The sequence below is a fragment of the Arvicanthis niloticus genome, chromosome 2 (assembly GCF_011762505.2).
Source record: "Arvicanthis niloticus isolate mArvNil1 chromosome 2, mArvNil1.pat.X, whole genome shotgun sequence".
NCBI classification, from domain to species: domain Eukaryota; kingdom Metazoa; phylum Chordata; class Mammalia; order Rodentia; family Muridae; genus Arvicanthis; species Arvicanthis niloticus.
In genome coordinates this window covers 27,593,857-27,618,411 of record NC_047659.1, presented here as the reverse complement: position 1 = coordinate 27,618,411, position 24,555 = coordinate 27,593,857, and the positions used below count along the sequence as shown (strand labels likewise).

At 39.5% G+C, this 24,555-nt stretch overlaps 1 long non-coding RNA gene across 1 annotated transcript in view; it reads right to left on the bottom strand.

The window, feature by feature from the left end:
- Positions 1-902: 902 nt before the first annotated feature.
- The window catches only part of LOC143441307 (uncharacterized), a 32,626-nt gene continuing 8,973 nt past the window's right edge, over positions 903-24,555 (bottom strand). Inside the window, exon 5 of the long non-coding RNA XR_013108593.1 lies at positions 903-4,538. This is a non-coding gene — a long non-coding RNA (uncharacterized LOC143441307). The remainder of the gene's footprint in view (positions 4,539-24,555) is intronic.

Sequence of the window (24,555 nt, the reverse complement as noted above, 5' to 3'; positions counted from 1 at the left end):
ACTCTCTGGAAATTTCCATTATCTACAGTACATTTCCAGTTGCACTTTGGATGTCTTTGTCTAGATTTAGACCTTTTTAAGCATTTAAACTTGAATCAATATTGATAGCAAAATCTGCCTTGTTTTCTCTGCACAAGGATTCTCTGAAATACACATCTAAGTCTTTCCTTCCATAAAGTGCTGCTGTATGAAATGATGAAAGCCAATGTCTAAGTAAACAGAGCACTGCTCAACTTTTCATCAATGCTCTGAAAAGAAAGAGGGAGGAAATGTATCATTTTGAAATATTGGACCTGTCTCCCTTTCCCCATGGTAACCTCTGGCCAAAGTTGGATCTTCACCATCCCTGTCCACAGGGCATGAATTCATAGGATCAAGTTGCCACTGTACTGGTCCAATCACTCATAGCACCTTATTGAGCCCTTATAATTTGATGCAGTAAGTTTGAGCTTGAAGAAGAAGAAGTGATAGAGACCATTGCTGAAACTTAAAAGGACAGTTAAATCCAAGAACACTACAAAGTCCAAACTGGAACTAAAGGCTTTTGCTGGTTCCTTCCCACTGGTTAAACCAAAAGTCAAGCCAAACAAAACAGTGATGGGGACAGTCCAGTGTTCATGCTTGTCACATGTGTCTGGGATTTCCAGAAGGCATGAATTTCTATAACTATAAACATTCAACGAATATATTTTATTAAGTAAATGGGGGAGGATAAGGTAGATACTATATAGTCCTGAAGAAGGGTCCTAACAATAACCTAGTTGAGAAGGGTGATAGGCAAGGGTTATAGAAACCGGCCTAAATCAAGAAGAACAATTGTGCCTTAATTGTTTTTCAACTGCTGTGATAAAGCATCAGGACCAAGGAAACTTATAAAAGAGTTTAATTGGGCTTATGGTTTCAGAGGGTTAAAATCTATGGTGGCAGAGAGAAGGGTTGATGAGAAAATACCTGAGAGATCACATCTTGAACCACAGGCACAAGGCAAATAACACACTGGGAATAGCACAGGTCTTTTGAAACACCAAGCATGCCTGCAGTGGCACACCTCCTCCAACAAAGCCACACCTCTGAATCCTTCCCAAACAGTTCTACCAACTGGACCAAGCATTCAAACACGAGTCTACAGGGTCCATTCTTATGCAAACCACAACAAATAGTACTACTTGTACAGTATAACAGATACAATGGTAACTAACACGTATTGAGAACTTCTTCTCCAGCATTACCCTGAGCACCTTGTTTTATTTCATTGACTCTTCATATGGGCCTAGGAGATGAGCACAAGTATCGTCTGTATACAAAAGAGGGAATGGAGGCAAAGGCATATGAAATAACACAGAGTCCTCCAAACACAAGGTGCACGAACTCACATTTTGCCTTCACAGCATTCCATAAGTGCTTATAGCCAACGGATGTTGTGCAATATGGCAGACATGTTTCCATTCTAAGCACTCTACATGTATTATCCCACTTCATCCTCATGGCAAACACAGTGGGAGTGGCATGAAAGCAAAGGTAAGATTGTTTGTACTAAAGACCTCAAGTGTCACACTCTAAGCAAATGGAGAAATCTCCAAAGATTTCTATTTCAAAGACTACTATTTCCTGTAGTCTCCTCTAACTTTAGCATATAGATCTCATATAAATTATTCCAACTTTGCCTTCAATATCTACATATGTTTTAATTCAGTAATAAACATCAATTGCTCATCACATTCTCTTAGCTGGCTATAGGCCAAATTATATGGTTTTTATATGCTACTAGCCCATATGATATATTTACAGTTTTACTTTCATAAATGTTGAACTCTAATTTTCAGAATTGTTTTATTCTCCTGTTTCCTCCAAAGACAAGAATAAACAACCCTATAAAACATGATTGTTTAGAAATGATACAGTTAAAAGAGCTTGAGGCTATTTATAGTAATTAGACCATAAAGGGGAGAACAGACCGTATGTATATTTGTTATGTCCATAAAATGTAGCACATGGAAATAAATTCTGACAGTGATGGTGGGAATATTTGTGTGTAAGATGTCAGAATAAAAGCCTAGAGTTTACGGTTGGAGTTTGTCAAGATGCTTCCATTTTGGACCAAGGAACAACAGATCGCCACAACAAATGCTAACCTTGGCTAATCACAAGTGACATCTCATAAACGCATTACAGTTTTTCTTACCTCCCCTGCCCCTCTTATTTAGTTTCTTTCAGGATAATTCCCCAATAATACACAGAGTCATATCTCCCTTAAACTTAGATCCCAAGGTCTCCTAAATCACCTAAAGCTAATTTCTTCCTGAAGATTAATACCCCAGGAACTATGACGTGGCAAACACATTATTTAGTTGCAGTTGCTGCAGTGACCTCCTTCCCTGGCTCAGGGACACCCAGTCCTGTGTCCCTGCTCAGTACAAGAAGTTTTACTCCCCACCCTAGCTTCCTACAGTGGGAGCATCATCTCAAGTACAAGTGAAAAAGACAAAGTTACAAGATGTGATCCATTATCTCTAGGCATTAAAATGCAATCAAGTGGTGGGCTATGCATACATAAAATAATTATAAGATTGCCCCAAATTTTGTTCATTATAATTTCTCACGAAATCTGGAGATGGTTATATTCAGATGACAGCTGAGTATGGTAACATTCTTAATTTTGACAGTGGCCTTTGGTAAGGATGAAGTTGCTGGAGGAAGCATTCCTTGGAACTTGCTGGTTCTGTCTAAGCAGATACTAGGAAGAGCAGAAAGATGGTGCAGAATATGTAGCCAGAGCCACCAAGGCTGCCAGTATCTGAGAGGAGCACTGGGAGAAGACCAATAAGGGTGACAAGCAAACAGGTGGAGAAGGAGATGGAAAAAAGTCACCTGAGTGTGTAATGTAATATTCTCCTCTCCTTCCATGTGACTGTTAATACTTTCTTCACTCCCAGAAATGCTCAATTGAGTGGATGTTCTTTGAAAGGGTTGTAAAGGTTTGCTCTCATCACCCAGCTGTGGTATCCAGTCTACAATGAAAACATCTTGATGAAGTAAGTTGGCAAGTGTTTAAAGCCCTTCTTCTCATCGAGGCTTCTTTTCAGCCTGTCCAGGAAGATATAGCTTAGAAGAAGTTATCCTTCCTGTGATCCCTTGTACTTCTGTGTTGGCTCCTCTTGCTGCACTCACTCTTCCCAGGTGAGGAGGTATATGCAGAAGCCTTACTTTATAAGTTATACATGTCTTGAGAACATTATGTGTCTGGGATATTTGTATGACTTCTCCTTGACCAATATAGGATTTGAAGGCAGTAAATATTTTCTCAATAGATGAAAACTAAAACAGTAGACTCCATGTGTTCTGTAGGGACATTGGGTATGAATGCAAATAGCCTGGAGTGGAGATGGCTAGTTAAAACACTTAGGCAGACATAAGTTCCTCCTGAGCTCATTCATGAGGATAATGAGGGCCTTGGGTCAGGTTGCTGCACATACAGACATCTACAGGAGAAGAGTGAGCCTTCTGGGAAAAGCACTGATTATCACATCCTAAGTATGTAGCTCTTTACCCATAGACAAAGAGAAAACTTGGTCCTATCACTTTTGGGTTGAAGCTGAACAGTTTGGGCTGAAGGCAGAGAACGATAAAAAAGTAATGGTAATTCTATGCTGCAAAGTATATAATGCATACATATTTTAAAAACTGAAACACACTGTGTAACTTAATTTTTTTTTTTCAAAACCTATTTTTAATGATGGTTCTAAAACCCCTTAACCTTTCTTGTAGCCACCACCCACCAGAGGTAGTGGAAAAGAAAGGATAAAGGATGGGGAAGGGAAGTGGACCTGTTTAGAAAGGTTCTTTGGAGCAATTACTGTCTGTGTTGTCTGGAAATCAGCAGTTCAGTTCACAGGTTAGCAGGTAGTGGCAGCTCAGTCTCTCACAAACACTTTACAGATGCACCAGCAGTCCAGTTCAGTAGAATTGGGTCAACAACAGCAGTGACATGACCTAGCAGAGATAGCAAGGCCTCAGCTTTGGCTTGAGTCAGCAGGAGGGACCAGCAGGAACACCAGGAGAAATTCTAAGCTGTGCCTCTCTCAGGGAAGGGAAGATCAGTGAAGACTCAAGACCTGCAAACATTGCACATCTAGCTATACCAACAAGCCAAGCTCTGTCGCCTATTAATGCCCTCCAAAAATCATGTGCCTTCCATGGGTATTGCCTCAGCCAATGCATCCAATCAGCCCAAGTCCACAGAAGCAGCAAGAAACTGCAGCACACCACCAGAAGTTTTTTGGTGTGTATCTTTCTGTGGTGTCCCGACAAATGCAGCTCAACAGACATTAGCTAAGAATCCTTCATCACGTGTCCTTTCATATGCTTGCTTTAGCAGAACATCCTTTCTCCTGTGTCTGCTTCAGCAAAACATCCCTTCATGAGTCTCCCTTAGCCTTTCACCTGTGTCCACTTTAAAGAAAGTTTTCCTTCACGTGTTTGCCCCAGCAAAACACCATCCAACTGACTTTCCAAAGAACTCTTAAGTTTCCACGTCAATACTGAAAAAAATGAAATATAAACAGTATTAAGCATTTCTAATACTACTATAGAATATAATTTCTTAATTTTAATTAAAACATGATTAAATCACCACCCCCTTCCATTTCCTCCCTCTGTAAGACCCTCACCCACCCACCCCCCCATGAAGGGAGGACCTCCCTCAAGCCTCAGAAATTCTCCACCACCCCAATAACTCACAAGACACCATTCTTGATGCAACAGCATGAGGTATATTTCGGGATCAGTCGACTGATGGTCAATTTGTATCCCATGCAGGGGCAGAGGAATTGGCAAAGAATGGCTGGGTGAGGAGGGCTTATATAGGAGAAAACCACAAACCAGAGAGGTGAGGGGGTAACTAAGGAAACATAACATAAAAATAGTGAAAAGTCTTAAAAGGTCACAACCCAAATTTAGTCAGGGTCATGCGGAAAACATCCTATACACTTATCTTTTGTAAGGATGTAACCTCGCCCAACCATTCATCTTGTGGTCAGCCAGTTCCTGGGACCACCCAGATGACTTACATCTTTCTTTGTGGTCAGGAATGTGTCTTCCTGCTTTGGGCCTTCCTTACCCACAGGTGGGTTCTCTTCACTGAGGCTGAGGAATGTTCATCCAGCAAGTGTCCTCTGACTCAGGGATAATATACTCCTCCCGGATTGTATCCCGGGGCAGTGAAGTCCTGAAATCTTACATTCAGCTCCACTTCCTTGGGACTAGTGAACCTGCATTTTTTTTGCTCAGGTCTAGGGGTCATAAAAACTTTCTATATTTTTCATAAGTTTTCTATATCTTTTACCTCCAGCTCTTCCAAAGACCCTTTCCTCCAACTCCTTCCATGGCCTCCACTCTCAAATTGATAAATTGAGAGCTTTGTTTTTATTATCCTTACATATACATATACATATACATACATATACATATATATATATGGACAAATAAATAAATACATTCTGCTGAGTTTGATTTGTTTGTTTGCGTATATATGGTTTTATAGGAACCAAATGTGAGATATTCAGGTCTGAGGTTTGAACTTAGAATTCACTGCCCTGGGGCGCATTCCTGGAGGAGTACATTCCTTAGTCAGAGAACACTTGCTGGATTAACATTCAGAGGAGGAGAGGCTGATTAACATTCCTCAGATCACAGGGAAGGGAACCCACCTTCGGTGGGGAAGGACCAGAGCATGGAGACACATTCCAGGATAGGAGGTAGTCAGGAACCCTTAACATAATAAACCTGGGCAAAGGGAAGACACTCACTGTCATAAAAGTAATGCGAAAATCTGAGTCACCTAACTTAGGAAGGTCAGCCTTTGTGGTCCTTTGTGGTTGCCCTCGTAAGCTCTGTATAAGAACTGCTCCCAGTTTTTGTTCGGGGTTCTCTTGCCTGCATGCAAGAGAGCTGTGGTGCACTGGTATCATTAAACCTCATGTTGTTGCAGCAAATCCTCTGTCCATGTGTGATTCTATGGGAGCGAGTCCCCTGGTTTGGATCTTAGAATCCAAAATTCCAACACTTTCAAGGTTGATCACTCTGCACTGGATATTCAGTTAGGGGACTCTTTCATGGGAGAGGCTAATTCTCTCTCTTAGTAATCATTGGTTTTCTGTAGGTCTCTGTCTATAAGTGGAACCCACTGAGTTTTTTTTCTCTTTCCTGTTAACATTGTAAGGCCCCCATGAGGGGAGGACCTCACCCCAGCCTCAGGAATTTGTGGCCACCCATTAACTCACAAGACACCTAACTTGATGCAATCAGCAAGAGGTATATTTAGATCAGCATGTTGAGGTCAAGACCTGTAGCCCACGTAGGGGCAATGGGGTCTGACCCCAGGGCATTGGAGACAGAGAGAATTTAAAGCCAAAAACTCAGGGGGCAAACCACAACCTAGGGGGAGTGAAGGGGGGTTATTGGAGAGCACCTGTGGAAAGTCTCAGCCCATTATTCAGTTTGTGACAGGGTCTAAGAACAGTCATGGGGAACATTTTGTATAGGCTATTCTCTAAGAGCCTATTCGTAATCAGTCATCTATCTTGTGGTCAGCCAAGTTCCTGAAACACAGAACTCATGACCAAGTTGACCTGCACTCGTGGTTCTGCCCAGCCTGCTAGGAGATTTTGAAAAATTTTAACCCTTTCAACATGTCTATTGATATTCCCATTGTTCTGTCCTGGTTCATGCTTTTTAGTTTTAGTAAATCCTACTTTGGTTTGCTAGTATTTCATTGGAGACTTTTGCATATATGTTCATATGGGATGTGAGTTTGTAGTTTTTTTGATTTGTTGTTTTGGTTTGTTGTTGTTTTGTCTTTACATGGTTTGGGTTTTATAGTAATACTGGCTTCATAAAATGAGTTTGGGAGTGATCCTTCTATTTTTATTTTTCTGAATAAATTCAGAAGTATTGGTTTTAGTTCTTCCCTTAATTCCGATGTGAATAGATCCTGGCCTTCTGCAATTAGAAAACTTTTATTACTGTTTCAAGTTCTTTCATTGTTATTGGTCAGTTGATGTTCTTATTTAAATTTGATAGTTTGAATGAATCAAGAAATTCACCCATTTCTTTTAAGCTTTCCAACTTAATGAACTACAGGTTTAAATGTATCTCCTTACAATGGTCTGTAATTCTTAGCTGTTTGTTGTTTGTTTCCCTGTTCATTTCTGATTCTGTTAATTTGGGTCATCTCTTTTTTGTCGTTCTTTTGTTTTGCGTTTTGGTTAATTAGGCAAAGATCTATCAATCTTGTTTATCTTATCAGATAATCAGCTCACAGATTCATTGATAATTTGCATCATTTTCTTTGTTTCTATTTCATTAATTTCTGCCTTGATCATCATTACTATCTACTGGGTTTGGTTTGTTCTTATTTTTTCATATTCTTGAGGTGCATCATTAAGTGCTCTCTGATCTCTTAATGTAGGTACCATGAGGCTCTCAACTCCTTAGAATTGCTCTTAATATATCCCAGAAGTTTTGTTGTCTTGTGATTTTATTTATATTTAGTTCCAGAAATATTTGGATTTTTTTCTTGATCTTCCTTCCATTCACCATTTAGTAATGATTTGTTTGATTCCATGGCTTTATATACTCACTAGAGTTTTATTTGCTATTGATTTTAGAGTTGCATAATGGTTTGATGGGATACATGAGAGTATTTCAATTGTTCAATAGTTATTAAGGGTTTTTTTCTAGCATGTTTATTTTAGAGTCTCTTTCATGTGCTCATTCCTAAGTGGAATGTATATTCTTTGGCCTTTGGGTGAAATGTTCTGTAGATATCTCTTAGGTCCTTTTGGTGTGATATCCAATTTAATCTAATGACTTTTCTGTGTTTTTTCAACCTATCTATTAGAGAAACTGGGGTGTTGATATTGCCTGCTATTATTGGGTTTATGTTCAGTTGTGATTTTAATTTTATTAGAATGCTTTTTATGAAATTGAAAGCACCAACATTTGGTGCCTATGTACTTAGTATTGTGATATTTTCCTAATTAACTGATTCCCTTAATTAGACTGAATGCCCTTCTTTGTAGCTTCTGATTATTTTTAATTTAAAATATATTTTGTCAGATATTAGAATGGCCACACCTGCTTGCTTGCTGATCACACTTGTTTGAAATACTTTTTTTTTCATCATTTCACTTGAAGATTGTGCCTATAAAGTTGACATTCTTACAGACGAGATGGATTTTTGTTTCTTAATTCATTTAGGCAGCCTGTGTCTTTCGATTAGAGAGTTGAGGCCATTGATATTTCAAATTCTCATTAAAAGGTCTTTGTAGTTCATTAAATTATAACTTATTTGCTTCCTTTCTAGAGGCACTTAGATGTTATTATACTTCTCTCAGTTTAAAGTGTATTTTTCCATGATTCTGTTTAGGGTTTTGTTGTAGTTGTACAGGGGAGTTTTTTAGGACTTTTGTATCATGAAGAGTTTTTCTTTCTCCTTCAACTATAGCAAACAGTTTTGCTGCGTACAATACTTTAAGCTAGCCATTGTGATTTGGAGTACATAGCTCTAGGCTCGTCTAGATTTCAATTTTGCCTTGAGAAATCACCTCTTACTCTAATGGCTTTCTCTTCATATGTGACTTATGTTTTCAGTCTTGCAACAAACATTTCTATGTATATTTGGTATTGCCATGAGTTGGTTTCTTTTTTTTTTTTTTTTTTTCTTATCTTCTATCATTGAAGTTTTGTGTGATTCTTATATCAGGCTATGTCTTTAGTTTGGGAGGTTTTCATCTGCTATTGTGTTAAATACGATAGACCATTGACCTTGTATTTCCCCCCTTGATCTATGGGCATAATTCAAAGCTTTGTTCTTTTAATGGTGTCCCACATTTCCTGAATGTTATTTTCTTGTGATCTTCAATTCTTTCATATTCTTTGCTTATTTACTCTAGATCCTGTATTCTATCTTTGACTCCTGGTAATCTATCTTTTGCTGGATTCATTTTCCTTAGGAGGCTTTTCCTTTAAGTTTGCAAACTGGGACATTGATAGGTTTTAACTCCATCTTCATTTCAGCTTGTCTATCTCCCATTTGTCTCTCTCTTTATTGAATTAAGTTTCAAGTCAATTGTCTGTATCATTCCATTCAGCTTCATATTAGTATTTTTGGGCAGTTACTCCAGTATTTGTTGTTAGCCTCTTGGAGTTCAATGAAGTCTTTGTTTCTTCAATTTGTAGATAAAGTTTATCATTATTATTTTAAATTCTATGTCCTGGGGCTTATCTGGGTAAATCTTTCTACAGAATTTTTCTACTAGTAGCATGGAAGACATGCTGTCTTGGTCATTTATGTTGGTTTTGCAATTTGACCTAGACTGTGGCGTTCTTTCTCCCGGTCTGGTCTGATATGATAATATGACCTTCTTTTGATAGGGTCAGTACATGAGATATATGGCCTGAGCTAGGCCATATAAAGCTGGTAGATATGCTAGTTAATCAGACCAAGAGAAGATGGCTCACAAACCATGGTTGTGGAGCTAGGTTGAAGATGTGGCAGAGAGAAGAGGGAAGGAAGGAATAAGAAATGAGTCTCAAGAGTCAAAGATGTCTGTCTAACAAATAGGTTAGAAGGCCACCTATCCCAAGTTAGGCCTGTGGGTATGGAACAGGCTACAGGTAAGGAGGGGGAACGTGAAGTAGTGAGCAAGGGAAGAAGCAATTTACTGGGAAAAGGTGGCTCAGGAGTAAAGAGGGTTTGTAGGAAGTAGTCTGAAATTAGGCTCTCTGATTTGCCAAGATGGTGGCAGAGAGGTGGAGGAAAGACAAAAGGAAGAGATGGCTTACCCAGGAAAAGTGGCTTTCAAACAAGGAGGGTCTGGAATTGAGGATATCATTTTAAACCCACAAGCAACCCCTTCCTGTATTTCTTTATTCCATTTGCAGCCAGCACAACCTGCTAGAGGCCATAGCAACACAGGCATGAGCAGACAATTATTGAATCTTAATGAAATAAGACACCATGAGGAACAGTTTGGAAACTCCTCAAAGAATAAGACAGGACATCTGTACTCATAGAAGTTAGTTTGCTCAGGCGATCAGGATTGTGTGCTTCTGCAACTGACCATTCTACAGTGCCTGTTAACCTGTGAATCCAAGGAAACCATTTACAAAGGACTTCAGAGGTAGATCCAAGAACCAGACATCTAGAGAGTTTCATGGGAGATACAGCTTTAGTTTAAGATTTTATGGAAAGTATGGATACAGAGTGATTTTCAGACATTAAAGCACTTTCTAAAACACACACTAGTATTTTTTTTTTCCACAAGCAACAGTGAATTCCAAATTCTAGATACAGTGGATGGAAGGTGAGAATGGAGAATTAAATGAAACCAAACAAAGGAAGAAAGAAACAAAAGGCTGTGCACACATTGCACTGGGGATTTGTTGGCTTGTCCTGGAGCCTGTTTAATGCACACCACTTTCCCAACAGCACGGTCAGAATAGAGATTTTTTTTTCCCATGTCTAGAATTTACCTGCATTATTGAAAACAGCTGCTTGGCTTCTCTTGGGTAACTTTCCAATTTATTACCTTCAAGTATGGATTGTTTTCATTTAAAAAAAAAATTCCAAACCACACAACATTATATAATAATAATACAATCCTGCCGACTCTGATAATATCTGTTAGCTATTCAAACGCAAAGGCGTTCCATTTAATGGAGCCAGGTTCATTTATTCTGTAAATGTTTAGCACAGTCTTGGAGCATTTATACCAGCAAAACCAGACCCTCTGAAATCGATAAATGAAGGGTAGGATGTCAGTCATAATTTACATTCCCAGCTGATAGCCACAGAAATGAAGCCCTTCGGAATTATTAAAATGCATTTTGTGCAGAGTATTTATTACTTGGAATTTCTTATTTATGATTCATTGAAAGATGAGGCTACGGGAAACAAAAGACAAACTGAACTTTTCCAGAATAATGAGGTCCCATTTGCTCCAAGCCAAACTCACTTTTATGAGGGCTTAACTGTTGTGTTGGTTTCATTCTCTCAAGCAAAGATTTTTCTCTTTATCTGTATGACAGACCCTTCTTAAGCACACTCATTTAGCACAGAAAAAAAAAAAAATGCCATTCGTAGACCTTAGTTCTAAACTACATTATTTAAATTGCCTGATGGATAAAATTTCACTTGACATGAAACCACAAAGAGCGAATTATTGCAAGCTTTCTGATCGAGTTATTAATGACCGCACTAGGACCGGCTGACTGGTGGATCTGTTCGAAGAACTAAAGACTGCCTTCCCAGTGGTTAGAATTATGTCCCGGAGAAAAGCAGCAGGGCCTGAAACCACATTTTAAACTTAGCCCATCTCCTACTCGCACAGGGAGCAGAATCTCAGTTACCTAGCTCCATCCTTCTGCTCTTCTAAAGATTTTTTTTCAGATTTTTTTATCATTTAAAACAATTTTTAAAAAATTAAACATATTTTGATCAAATTCTTTCCCCTTCCCCTTCCTTCCAGATCCTGTCTCCCTCCCTCCTCACCCAGCTTTAAGTTCTTTCTCAAAAAAGAAATAAAACTCCAACACAACAACAAAACAGTCCAAAACAAAGAAAACGAAATAAAACCACCACTCCCCAAAACAAACTACAACAAACTGTAACTGAATAAAAGCTCACACGTGCAGGCACACCACACACACACACACACACACACACACAAAGAAACAACAAAGGAAAGAAAGAAAGAAAGAAAGAAAGAAAGAAAGAAAGAAAGAAACAAACAAACAAACAAATGTTACACACTAGAGTGCTGCAAGAGTAGGAAAACTAGCCTAGATGATCAAGAGGGGGAGCTATTTTAATTAAGCTGCAAGCTACAGTTCACTTCAGGAGAAGCCAGAGCATCTCCTGAAAGCAATGAACTTGAGAAGCATGGGAAATAAAAAAGTTTAAATGTACCACAGGAGTCAAAGAAGAAACATTCATACCTAATTCTGGTGTTTATAAGACTTAACCGGGCAAGCCTAAAGTGGCACAGACTCCATGTGCTGGTTCAAAGATCTTAACAACAGTTAAGCACACATCACTAAAAGTTGAGTGCATCCAAGGGCCCTGTAAATACCATCCAAAATGTCCTTCTTACATCGAGTTGTTTGTTGACACCACTCTGAAAGAAATGGAATGCAGACTCTAATTTTCTCTGTAAAACAGTTCTCCCTGGGACACACCCTGAGGTACACATTTGTCTCGCCCTGTTTTCAACACAGCTCAACGGCTTTAGTTGTCCTAAGGCAGAGGGCAGCAGGTTTAGGAGACAGCATGAGAGTGAGAAAGTAGTGATGAAGGATTCAGAGGAAAGCATGCTCTCCTTGAGGTGTGCTCTGCCTTGAAAGTTCTGGTCGGAGGGCTGGGAAATGGAATTGCTCCCGCCCTCCTTCACAATAAGAAAGCACTATGGCAGGAGGGAATGGACACGAGGAACAAGTTTGTTTTACTGCAAGGATGTGGTTAATGTATAAATGAGACTTCAGAAACACTACAAAAGTTGAGAAATGGAAAGAAAAGAAATAGTAACTGGAAACCCAGAAAAAAAGAGGGGAGGGGAGGGGAGGGGAGGGGAGGGGAGGGGAGGGGAGGGGAGGGGAGGGGAGGGGAGGGGAGGGGGGAGGGGAAGGAAAAGGAATAGAGGGGAAAGAAAGGGAGGGAAGGGGAAGGGAGGAGATGGGCAGGAAGGGAGAAAAGCAAGACAGATGAGAGAGCTGAGTTTTATGAGAAGATTTTAAACTCTGCTTAGAACTTCCATCTTCCCATTTCCCTGTAAAAGCTGCAGTAATATTTTCACAGCTTGCTACTATCATAATGTTATGAAAGAAGTAGCGACATAGTATGACATCTATCTCCCACTTCCGTTAAGTTCAGAGGCTGCCCAGTACTGCAGGGTTCCTGAGAATCTCCTGGCTATATATTTTCATAAAAGAAAGTAGAAAAGTAACTTCCAGGATATTCCTAGAACTCTGAAGGAGCCTGAACACCTAGCAGAATCTTGTGTTAGCTGCCTTGTTCCAGGTTAGGGGCATTAAGAAACCAAGCTTTGGTTGGGATGTAAAGTGAATTTTAAAAATAACTTAATATAAACAATAAATTAAAAGTAAAATAAATCAAGTTATGATACAAAACCTAGCAATATAGATTTAACTTGATTTATTCTGCTGTTATACCCCAATAAACCCATCGCAATCTGAAAGCATCAAAAGTTTAAGGTGCAAGAAACATGGGTATGCTAGCAAACACTGTTGCTTAGCAACACGGTACACAGCAGTATCCACTGTTTACTCTCATGACACATGTCTGATGAGAGCTGTAGTTCACTGCTCAGCATTGTAAGAGTATCGTTCCAAAATTCAAGATCTAATGTAAAGTTTTTAATGAATGCATATCACTTTAGCACTATAGTAAAGTTAAAAAAAAATCCTACAGACGATATAAATAGTCAAGCATTACTTGTATCCACCTGTATTTTCAAACTAGTATACATTAGTTAGTTTTTCACCACTATGACAAAATAGCCTGCAATAGCATACAAGGAGGAGAAATTTGCTGGGGCTCAAATTCAGTGCATTAGGTAGAACAGAGCCATGACCAGCTGTGCAACGATTGTATCACCCACTGTAGGGTCTAAGCTCTCCTCCATCAATCACAAGTCAAGAAAATGTCCCATGGCCACATCTACAGTCCAATTTAATGAAGGCAATTCCTTGAGAGGGTCATACTCCCCAGAAGAACCCAATCTGTGTCAAGTTTTCAGAAATTGTCCACTGGAAAGCAAGCCTTAATTTCAAACACTAAATTTGACATTTGTTTTAGTGCATTTTCTATTTAGGACAAAAGTTCTGATTTTTCTTCAAGTAATTCCCTAAAGAAAATTTCAGATTGACTGATGATACATATGAAAAGATAGCATACACTTTATCATTTTAATCTTTTCTTTTTTACATTTGTGTGTGTGTGTGTGTGTGTGTATGTGTGGGTGTGTGTGTGTGTGTGTGTGTGTGTGTGTGTGTGTACCACTTGAGGAATGTAGGCTTCAGAGGACAATTTGCAGAAATCAGTTTTCCCTTTCCACAAAATGGGTGCCAGGTATCAAACTCAGGTCATCAGCCACCCTGGCCAAGCTATCTATCACTGCTCTGACTATCAGACTACTGTTCCCTTGCCCAACTCTTCCTTATAATCTAACAGCAAATGGGACAGCCATTCCTCAAGCAGACTTTCCCTGACATACATTCCACACGAGTTTCCATTTCATTTTCTCCTAGAAAGAAGTCTATTCCCACCTCAGCTTCCCCATCAGTCATTATTAGCATCACTAATGTGTTTCCGTAAAGTCAGACTTCTCACTCAAGGATTAGTTCCAGATAGCAAGCAAACCACCACAGCCTGGTACCTGCCCATGCCTAGCATGCAGAAGACACACAGTCTGGCTCTGCTGAGTAAATATGTAAAAACTGAAGGAAAAGCAAATGGGATAAATGATCACAATTATTTTTTTAAAAAAAGCATCATGTGAGAAATTTATTATAAAGTATTTTTTAACATCATAGATTTTTCCAATTCTAATAAAATGCTGTGCAATGAATCATCATTATTCACAATTTACAAAACAAGAGACTGTTGAAAAATTAAATTTTCTAATATGTGTAAACAACAGAAATGTTGGTGTCATTCCCCAAACTATAGTTTCAACTCCAAAGTCAAGTCCATCCATTGTCCCCCTCAAAAGCCTGATATAAATAAGCAATTCTAAAAATTAAAACAACAACAACACATATGCATGCAGGTGCACACGCATGCGTGCGTGCACACACACAGACACACACACACACACAGACACACACACACATACACAGTGGCACATATTTTTAATCCCAGCACTTAAGATGTAGAAGTGAAGACGGGGATCAGAAGTTAAAGGTGTCATCCTCCACTGCACAATGAATTTGATGCCATCCCTGAAAGCCAAACTAAAGTCAGTTATGTAACAGAAAAAGTTGAGAGGACACAAGCATGCTTCCTGTCTGCCTGCTTGGCTTTTCCCTTCTATGGCCAACCACGGATGTTGTTGATGGGTGATGGTAATTCTCAGTCTTTGTAAAAGTCTCCTCCCGAGGAACTCAGACTCAGACAACACAGGTTTTAATGGTCTGTGCTTGAATAAGAGCAGAAACTAGACTAAATCAAATCTAGTCTTTTCAGTATCAAAAGGATTTTACTTTGAATTTTACTTTAAATTTCAGAATAAGCTGTTTTTCACAAGTGGAAAATGGAAAACCCCATGGGGCAACAAAAAAAGTTTCCAGCAGAAAATTTCTATCATTTAATTGCTAACAGAAGTACTTGCAAGTCTCCAGTCATCATGTTAGTCTGGTATGAGACAATTTATCCTAGGATTGACTCCCCCAACACCTAAGACTTTACAGTCTTCATTAGAAATATCTTTCACAAGCTGTACATACTGGATATATCATTACACACACACACACACACACACACACACACACACACACAGAAGGAATGATGGAGTTTGATAAAAAGGGTCTAAAACTCTAGATGCAGCAAAAACAAATTCCCTTAAAGATGAGACATAACTCAAGACACTTCAGCTCATGACAGAATAGTCTTACTGTTCTCAGTGTTCCAGAGACAAACCCTCATTCCTTACAGGTAGATGTGTTTACAGAAATGGTATTTCCCAAATGTCAGTGGGCCAAAGTTCAAAATGAAACCTAATTAGTTAAGCTATACTTCAATCATTTCCAGCTAATTTTCAGAATAAAGAAGTAGGCACTCTTCCGAGGTCGTTGAACAGGGACTGATTTTTTCCTAAGTTTTACTTTTTTTTTTGACATCAGCAAAGTTTGGAGTCACTGAATTTTCAATATTTAAGATTTGTTTTCATTTCACCGTGGTTCCAGTTGTACACAGAGAGGCATCAAAGACTCTTGGATTATCTTTCTTCTCAAAGGATTATTATAAATTCAGATTTTTATTTGGTCCTGGGAGAAGATTCCACAGCAATTTCCATAGATTCCAATTTTACCCCAGCATACTGTGACTTCAAGAGAAGTTTAAACTCAACATTATAGATGCCTTTCCCTGTATTCCAAACTTCTTTGCCCCAAAGAGCATGGGTATTCAGAAAGTTTTAAGAAAAGCAATACTTTTCTTATTACAAGGTTACACACTGATGCTTCTTTTATTTATATGTTTCCAAAAATAAGAGCCATTAGATACTTGAACCATTAGCACATTACCAAACTTGTACATCTGTATAGTCCACTGACCCCTATTCTAATAAAACCATGAGACAGCAGGTTCGAGAACTGTAGAAAGCTGATAACACTTCTCTTCTCAGGCACTGAGCTGACAAGTCTGACTTGTATCCAGGAAGAGTCTATCTATCCTAAGAGATTCTGAGCCTGTCCTGGGGTAAGAGGCTGACCAATCCACTTCCAGACCCCATCTTCTGTTGGCAACTCTAACAGGCTGCCAACCCCCAGGTTGTTCACTTTGTGAGGCAGGGTTGTGGAGAGAGAAACCCACATTACCGAAGGTAACAGAATTAAAGATTTCCATGTGAGACAGCTTATGTAGGGTATACAGTGATGGAATCAATCCAACTCTGAGAAAAAGACAGCCCTCATTTCCAGAGTTAGTGTGTGGAAAGTGACAATCTTATACTATATGTCCAAAAAAAAAACCAACACAAAACAAAACAAACAAACAAAAAAAGATTGAGCCTGAAGCATACAGTCATGCCAGTCCAATAACTAAGAAGTTGTAATCAGACATGACAGAGACTAATTTAAATTAAACTGGGAATGGAGGCTGAGAAGGAATATCAAAAGGGCCAGGCTCTGCCTGGGCTTCGCAGCAGATTGAGAGACAAAGAAAAGAATTGAGTGAACCTTAGGTGGCACAGTGCCACGCAGAACTACCACAAAAGCACATCTGGACAGTTTGCAATTATATATTAGTGTCTGTTTCTATACTAAACTGTTACATGTGGGGAACTTGAAGGGGCAGAGCTGTCTGGCTCATGTCTACTCCCGGGGCCTGGCATAGCAGGACATAGTGGGCATTCGGCAGTATTTGAATACATGTAGCATGTAGCGGTATAAATGAATACATGCTACAAAGTCACTATAAGCACCATATATACTATAAATGTTAAATGTGTTTGTCGTGGTTTAAACGTAAACTATCCCCATTCCATAGGATTTCATGTTTAAACCTTTTGGAAGTAGAACCCAGCTGGGAGAAGTGGGCCCTGATGTTGGTCCTGATGGGTTGCAGGTGCTTCCTGGGTTCCAGCCCAAAATATCTGCTTCCTGGTCCAGAGCGTACACTGCTACCCTTAAGTCTGCTAATGGTAAGTCTCTGGTAACCACGCCTTTCTCACCATGATGGGCTGGAACGCCTTAACTCATGAGCCAGAGTCAATCACCTGTAAACTGCTGGTTGGTATTTCACCAATTAGAAAAAAAAAAAGAATGAATCCAATGTTTTTATATTGCTTTTCGCAGCCTGTCTGTTTTATATCTCTTGTATTTGTTTGAAAATTGTGGCATACTGGAGTGGAGAGTTATCTATCTGTTCCTGTACTCACTACAAAGTTATACATCCCAGATTCGTTTGCAGTTAGACAATCGCTGGACTGAATCCCACAAAACAGAATGTTGGTAGGGGTAATACATCCCTTCCAGCTCAGGCCAGGAAGAGAGGAAATGCCTGCTCCATACCCCTGCTTCCTCATACATGCTGAGAAATGCAGGGGTCCACAGGCTGCACAACATGAAGGACCACACAAGGGAATGAGCCTGCAACCGAGTGGCCCTACATTTACTGGTATACTTACATTAACCCAGTTAAACACCGAGGCTGTTTGTCAGGGCCACTGACCTATGTTAAGTAACATGCTGGAATTAAAAAGGGAAAAGTTTATTAAGATATTACACTTCTCAAATGTTCCAAAAAGGCTAATGTATTCAAATGTTAAATGGAAAAGCCGAGAGTACCAGTGTTCTTGAAAATGATGAAACCCAACTCTTGCAGCCTTTATAGTTGGGTGGAGAAAAGATTCTGAGTAAAGAGAAGTGAGAGTCACACAGCTTCCCAGTCCTGCTCACTGCCAGCATTGTACCATCAGAGCGTCTCCCAAGAGGAAGTAGGCATCCTCTGCCTGAGAGTTTCATGCTATTCAGCACACAGAGACCTTCAAATCTTTATTTGTCTATGTACAGAATTTTCATTTTTATCAGAGTTTGGCCCATATCAACTATTTAATCATTTCAAAGTGGAATTCACGGCCCAGGTGCAAATTCTAAACCTAAGCAAAAATGGTTAAACTGGGTCCTTGAAATTGTGGGTGCATATTCTATGTTTTTAGAGCTGAAAATGGTGTAATGTCTGCATGGGCTGGGTGTGTCAGGAAAGGGAAATGATAGATTTACATAATGCTTGGGACAAAGTGAGTATTTCTCTAATGTTACACAAACCATTAGAGACTTCTTTTCTATCATCTTGAGTTGATGAAACAAGAAAAAAAATCAACAAAAATCCCAGAATTTTTCAAATGATTTGGCAAAGTTTTAATTTGGTTCAGGCACTTACCATTTGCCCTTGCCCATCAGATGGAACTCTCTGAGATAAGTAAGCACTCTTATCCCCTTCCCCCCTGGAAAATAAGAAACATTGTTGAAAAGTTCTAATAGTCTATAGTCTAGGAATGCCTAGAATATTAAATTGTCTCATACATAAATTCCTGAAAAACCAACGAAAAGGAAAGGAATGTTACTTGGATTTGGGCCTATATTGTTAATAACTATAATTTCACATTTTACATATTCTGCTCATGTAATATATTTTATTACAGAAGTTGATATCACTGACTCAAAATAGACAATAACAAACCCAGTTTGTCAATGAAATTAATATGATTATCTAGACTTGGATTTTAGGCAAATATAAAAGGTAAGCATCTGAAAAGCAAGTTTAAAGTCACCCTAAGAACCACTCACCAGCAGGATATCTTAGGGATTCAGTAGGACCAAATTCCTACCAATTTTGGAGAGAAAAAAAATCACCTGACAGTCTAGGAAAACAACATACTATTTTCTCCCTAAATAAACTTTCCTATTTCAATCTCCACACTGTGCTGGGATTCGACTTGTGACCTTAAAAGGAAGCAGCAGCTGCCTAGTTTTGCATCGTTGCTCTGTTTCATGGAGAAATCACTCCAAGAATGGGGCAGATATGTAGACCATTTCTGGCCTGTGAATTCCATATAAACATTTTAAACTTCAGCAGACTGAACCTGGGAGGTATACAGAGGGCTCTGAAAAATGGAGCTCTATTTACAGTTTTCTAATAAAGTTCATTATTTGGACATCTTGGGAATTATGGCTAGTAGAAGCAGTATTGTAAGGGTCATTTCTAATCCCTGCGTGCAGGCACACACACACACACACACACACACACACACACACAATTTTTGAAACACTCATAGACATAACTTCCTTAACTATTTAGACCACATTTTAGTCTCTGCAGATCGAGAACCCCCTCAGCTAAAGAGAATGCTCCATTTCTACCACAGGAGGCTTGCTTTACAAAAGCAGCAGACAGTTACAAGGATTCCGGGAGAGTATCTGCCGGATTTGCTTGACTGACTTCCCTAAGACTTCAGTGAGGACCAACCTCTTCACACATATACACGATGCATGCATAGCACCTTATGTGAGGGAGGGAGAAACATTTCCTTCCTGTACCAACTCCACCCATGCCAGTGCCCTAGGGTTGGCAGGACTGACGCTGCATAGGGCCAGTACCAGTCCCTGCCCACTAACAGCACTGTAGTCGGTCCACAGCCCATAGGCTTATGCCAGGAACTTTATAGCTTCTCACACCCGTTCTAGACCTGTGGACCAGCAGCTGCAGTTACATGTTTCACAATTCTTCCACTGCCCAACATCACCCCTATTGAATGCACCTGGCATGACATCTTTTGTATGGTGAGTCCAACATGTCACAAGATAATTTGTATACAACCCCATGTTTATACAGAGATGTATCCACTTGTTAGAGCTGGTCGGACAATGTGCCCACAGTCCAGGTGGTTTAAACAGTAGGAATTTGTTGTCTGGTACCTCTGGAGGCTAGAAGTCCACAATCGAGGTCTTGGGAGGGTTGCTTCCTTCTAAGAACCATGCCTGTCTAGTCCTTATCACTTGCCTGGCTGCTAGTTGTTTTGGCAATTCTGTGACGTGCTTTTCTTTACAGGAACATCTTTGACATACTCACTCTGTAAGCATGTTTCTATGTCCAAATGTCCTCTTTCCTAAGAACAAGAGGGACACTGGATTGAGGTTCATCCCAATGACGTCTTCCCTCCTTGTACCTGTTACTGACACAGTAACTGCCAACGTGAGATGACATTCTAACCTATAAAGAACTAGGATGGCCACAGATGCACTTTTATTTTTAGGCACAGGCTTATAGACATTTTGTTTGTATTTAACTTTTGGCAAAATAGAAACTTTGGTCATAGTTTTATAAAAAAAAAAATTCAAAAGTTCTTTCTGGTTAAAATACTATAATAGCAAGTAAGTCATAAGAACAAGAAAGTAAACAGCCTCACGTCTAATGTAACAATGAAAGTTCTTTTACAAGAGTTTTAAATACAAGTGTGCAATGCTTTCTTAAGGAAAGTGTAAAGCTAAGACCCTCCTTGCTGTGAAGGATTTGTATTGGGTAATAGTGTTCTCCTGGATGCACAAGATGGGAACCTATCTACCCAAAGGTTTAAAAGTCATTTGGAAGATGATGTCAGGTGACTAGGATTGCTGAATCCCCTTCCTGGGATCCACAGTAAGACATCTGCGACATCTGGTCTACATGTCAGTGCTCTGGAGCCCCAGAACTCCTCTCTCCCAGTCCATCCACAGACCTGTGAAGTCACCATGCAAAACATAGGCAGGGTCGGTCACACCTCCAGTTTGGAGTGTACATAAAAATAAACACACATTTCCTAGATGCTGAATTGTATGTAAATTAGCCAACACAACTATTTGGAAATAATACTAGGTAGCTTGTTAGCATAGCAAGTTCTTAGTCAAAGGTCTTGAAGCCAGAACGACCTGTTTTGGTGTGATTCCTTCTTTACCGAGCAACACCACAGGATGATAGTGACCAGGATCACCAGGACACTGACCCCTATGGCCCATACCTTGCAGTTCTTCAATCAGTGCTTTCTCTTTAATTTGACAGTGATTGTTTCAAACTGAAAAGCACCTGCCTGCACTGCCTCCACATGGTCATCTGACTCCGAGAGCATCTGGTCTCTAACACGGTATGCACACTGATTCTCACATGTCAACTCAACTACTCAACACGTCTACTGAAATCCTCCATCTGCCCATCGCAGCACGTGAATTCGCAGGCATGCCTGTAGACATTTTAGCAGCAGCAGAGGCAGATGAGACATCCAGCACCCGAGCTGTGGAGATCCACAGACACAGTTTGAAGAGATTCATGTCACCCTATTAAAGAGAATGATGAAGTTTCATGTATTCCTGTGCCTTAGTATGAACACACAAAGAGGGATGGAAGGATGGACAGCTAAGACAACTTCACTGCCAGTAGCTGAGGAGTTTATGTGATTGTGTATTAGCTATTTCAATGAGCAGGTGTTGACTTTGTCATTAAAATTCTAATCAAAACTTTAAGGGAAACATTAAAGTATATATATTGCATGTCACCTCCTTCTTGTGATGAATGTTTCTAGACAGCCTAAAAGCAAATGATCACTTGAAAAGGCTGTACTACAGAACCTATACAGTAATGAGAACTGAGAAAATCTGACAGCAACAAAAGTTACTGATACAAAAGGAAGAACAAAAGAGAAATATAACACACCGATGTCTGCAGCAACTGCCTAGGTTGGTCTGAAACACCACTGGTTTGAAGTGGGGTATGAAATAATGAAGTATTTACCAGTGGGAATACAGATTCATCTCTAAAGACTGTTACATAGAAGCAACCTTCCACCCAGATGTTGGAAGGTAGGATAAGCACAGATTAAAAGTACCTTAAATAATGTGCTTTATTTAATTAAAAAGATAAGCATGGAAGAGTAATGCTCCTTCCCCCCAAGTCTCTATTTATATCCAGGATCCTTCTATGGTGGAGGAATTCAAAGAAGTGATTAAAGGTACAGCCCTAATGACAAAGACATCATCATGGACACTCTGGATGAATTCAATCTAATAATGTCAATTCTCAAAAGCAGAGAGTTTTTCAATGCCCAGTTTAAGAAGTGAGTTAAACAAAATGAGGGACTCCACCAACCTTTACTGGTTCTGAGGATGGAGTAAGGGATGCAAGGGGTAAGGAGTGTGAATGATCCCTAGAAGCTGTAAGCTGTGCCCTTTACTGTCACTCTGTCAGGAAAGGTGATTTTCTTGCTACCACAATAAGAACTTGAATTCCAGCAACCACTTGGCTATGGAGTTGAGTGTCTTACCCTAAGAATTCAAGTATTTGAGGTTTGAAACACCAGTGTGGCCATGTCATTGGATGGCAGAATCTTTAAGGGACGGCCTATGAAAATCCATTGGGGTGGGAAGTATTGCCCCAAAAGAGAATAAAATTCTCCTGGGACCCTCAGTTTTGTGCAAGTCAGTTGTTTCAAAGAGCAAACCTCACCTTTCTATGCTCCTGGTCTCAGGCTTCTTATGTTGCTATATGATGTCTCTTCTGTATATATTTCCACCATTATGATACTATTCATTATGAAGTTCTCATGACAACTACACCAAGTGCTACACTATGACCTCAAATATCCAAAACTATGTGCTAAAAGCCTCTTTTATTTATAAGTTATTATAAATAAAAGTATTTATCCTCAAGTATTTAATTATAACAGAAAATAGACTAGCGGCTAGCTTAATGAATGGCAGAAAGAACTCCTTTAGAATTTCCAGTTCTGCCAACTTTGTGGTTTGTCTCTGAAACCCACACTAGACCTTTGATCCACAGAAATACAAGATAACACCTTTTATAGTGAGTGTTAACCAACTATCCATGTAAGGTAATCTGGACTGTTGTCTGTTAACTCCACTCAGCTATTTCTAAATAAAACATAGAAAACACCCTAACAATAAACTCCAAGCCATGAATTTGCTATAGTCCCTTAACTCACAGGCTAACCATCTCAAATCAGTTAAAAAAGTTAAAGAAGGACTGGGTCTAAGCCGTGTATTCCTAAATGTGTTATACTGGTACAATGCCTATGAGAGTAACAATACTCATCTCACTCTTATATCAATAAGAAGCTCGCACCAATGAAAATCTTAAAATTTGTAATCAAAGTAAATTGGTGCCATTTAAGAATTTATATCTTCATTTTGATAATAATTGTACAGATTTCTACTAATAGGTTATGGCTATGCAATAAATCCTAGCTAATCCTCTTTATTCCCACAAAACCACTACTTTCCCATAGAAAGACAGCTCAACATAAAGCAGCAGTAAGAGAGCATACAACAAGAAATATCAAACCTACCGTTGTAAATATACAGACCATTTCCTCTAAACAGCTCCTAAATTCTCACTATAATTGGGACCCTATTAGTCCTTCTTAGAAGGCTGTTTGGACCACCATCTCTCCTTAAACTTCAGTTAATTAAAGTCAAGGAGATAAAAAAAAAAAAATCCATTCAGTTTTACAGAGCTCCAAAATTCTGGGATTTTCATCTGACTTTATTAGTCCAGGAATCAATGAGAAATATCAATAATATTTATCTGCTAGTGGCTTGTGTTTGCCTTACCATTCATAACCCACTTCTGCTGAGTGACCAAGAGCCAACTTTCCGTGACTGCTTCGTGTACCCTGGTGCCAACAGACAACAAGGAGTGCAATCTGGACCTCATCAAGTTGGAATCTGCACCCCCCCCCAGAGGCTAGAGTGGGGCTCCATCAGAAAGTTAATCAAAGCTGACCAGAGAGAACCTGCTTCTGGAAGTCCCTCTCACCTTTGCCAGAGTCATGGTCCATAGGCTGGTCGTTAAATTCCTGTGGAGCATACTGCTTGCACATTCTGTTACAGTTATAGTGTATGTGGTTACGATTTACTGAAAAACCACCCGTGACCTTTAAATTCTTTCTACCTGCACTCTTACTTTATTTATGCAATTGTTGACAGTTCTGTATGCAACACATCACTGTTAAGCCAAGTCTTGGCTTATAAAGAGTAGAAGAGCCACTCTTCAAAACCTAACCTCTTAGATTACAGTAAAAGCCTTTGAGGATGAATTAGAGACACCGGCACCTGCTGCCTGGCGTACCTACACACCTGTGTGGTATAGAAAAGTCAGTAAGATTTGTAGAGTGGAAGAAAGGAAGCTAAGAAAGTTTAAGAGAGTGGTGTAGGAGTGACAAAAGGTGCCAGCTGTTCAAAACTCTGGCTCAAGGCTTTCACCAGATACTA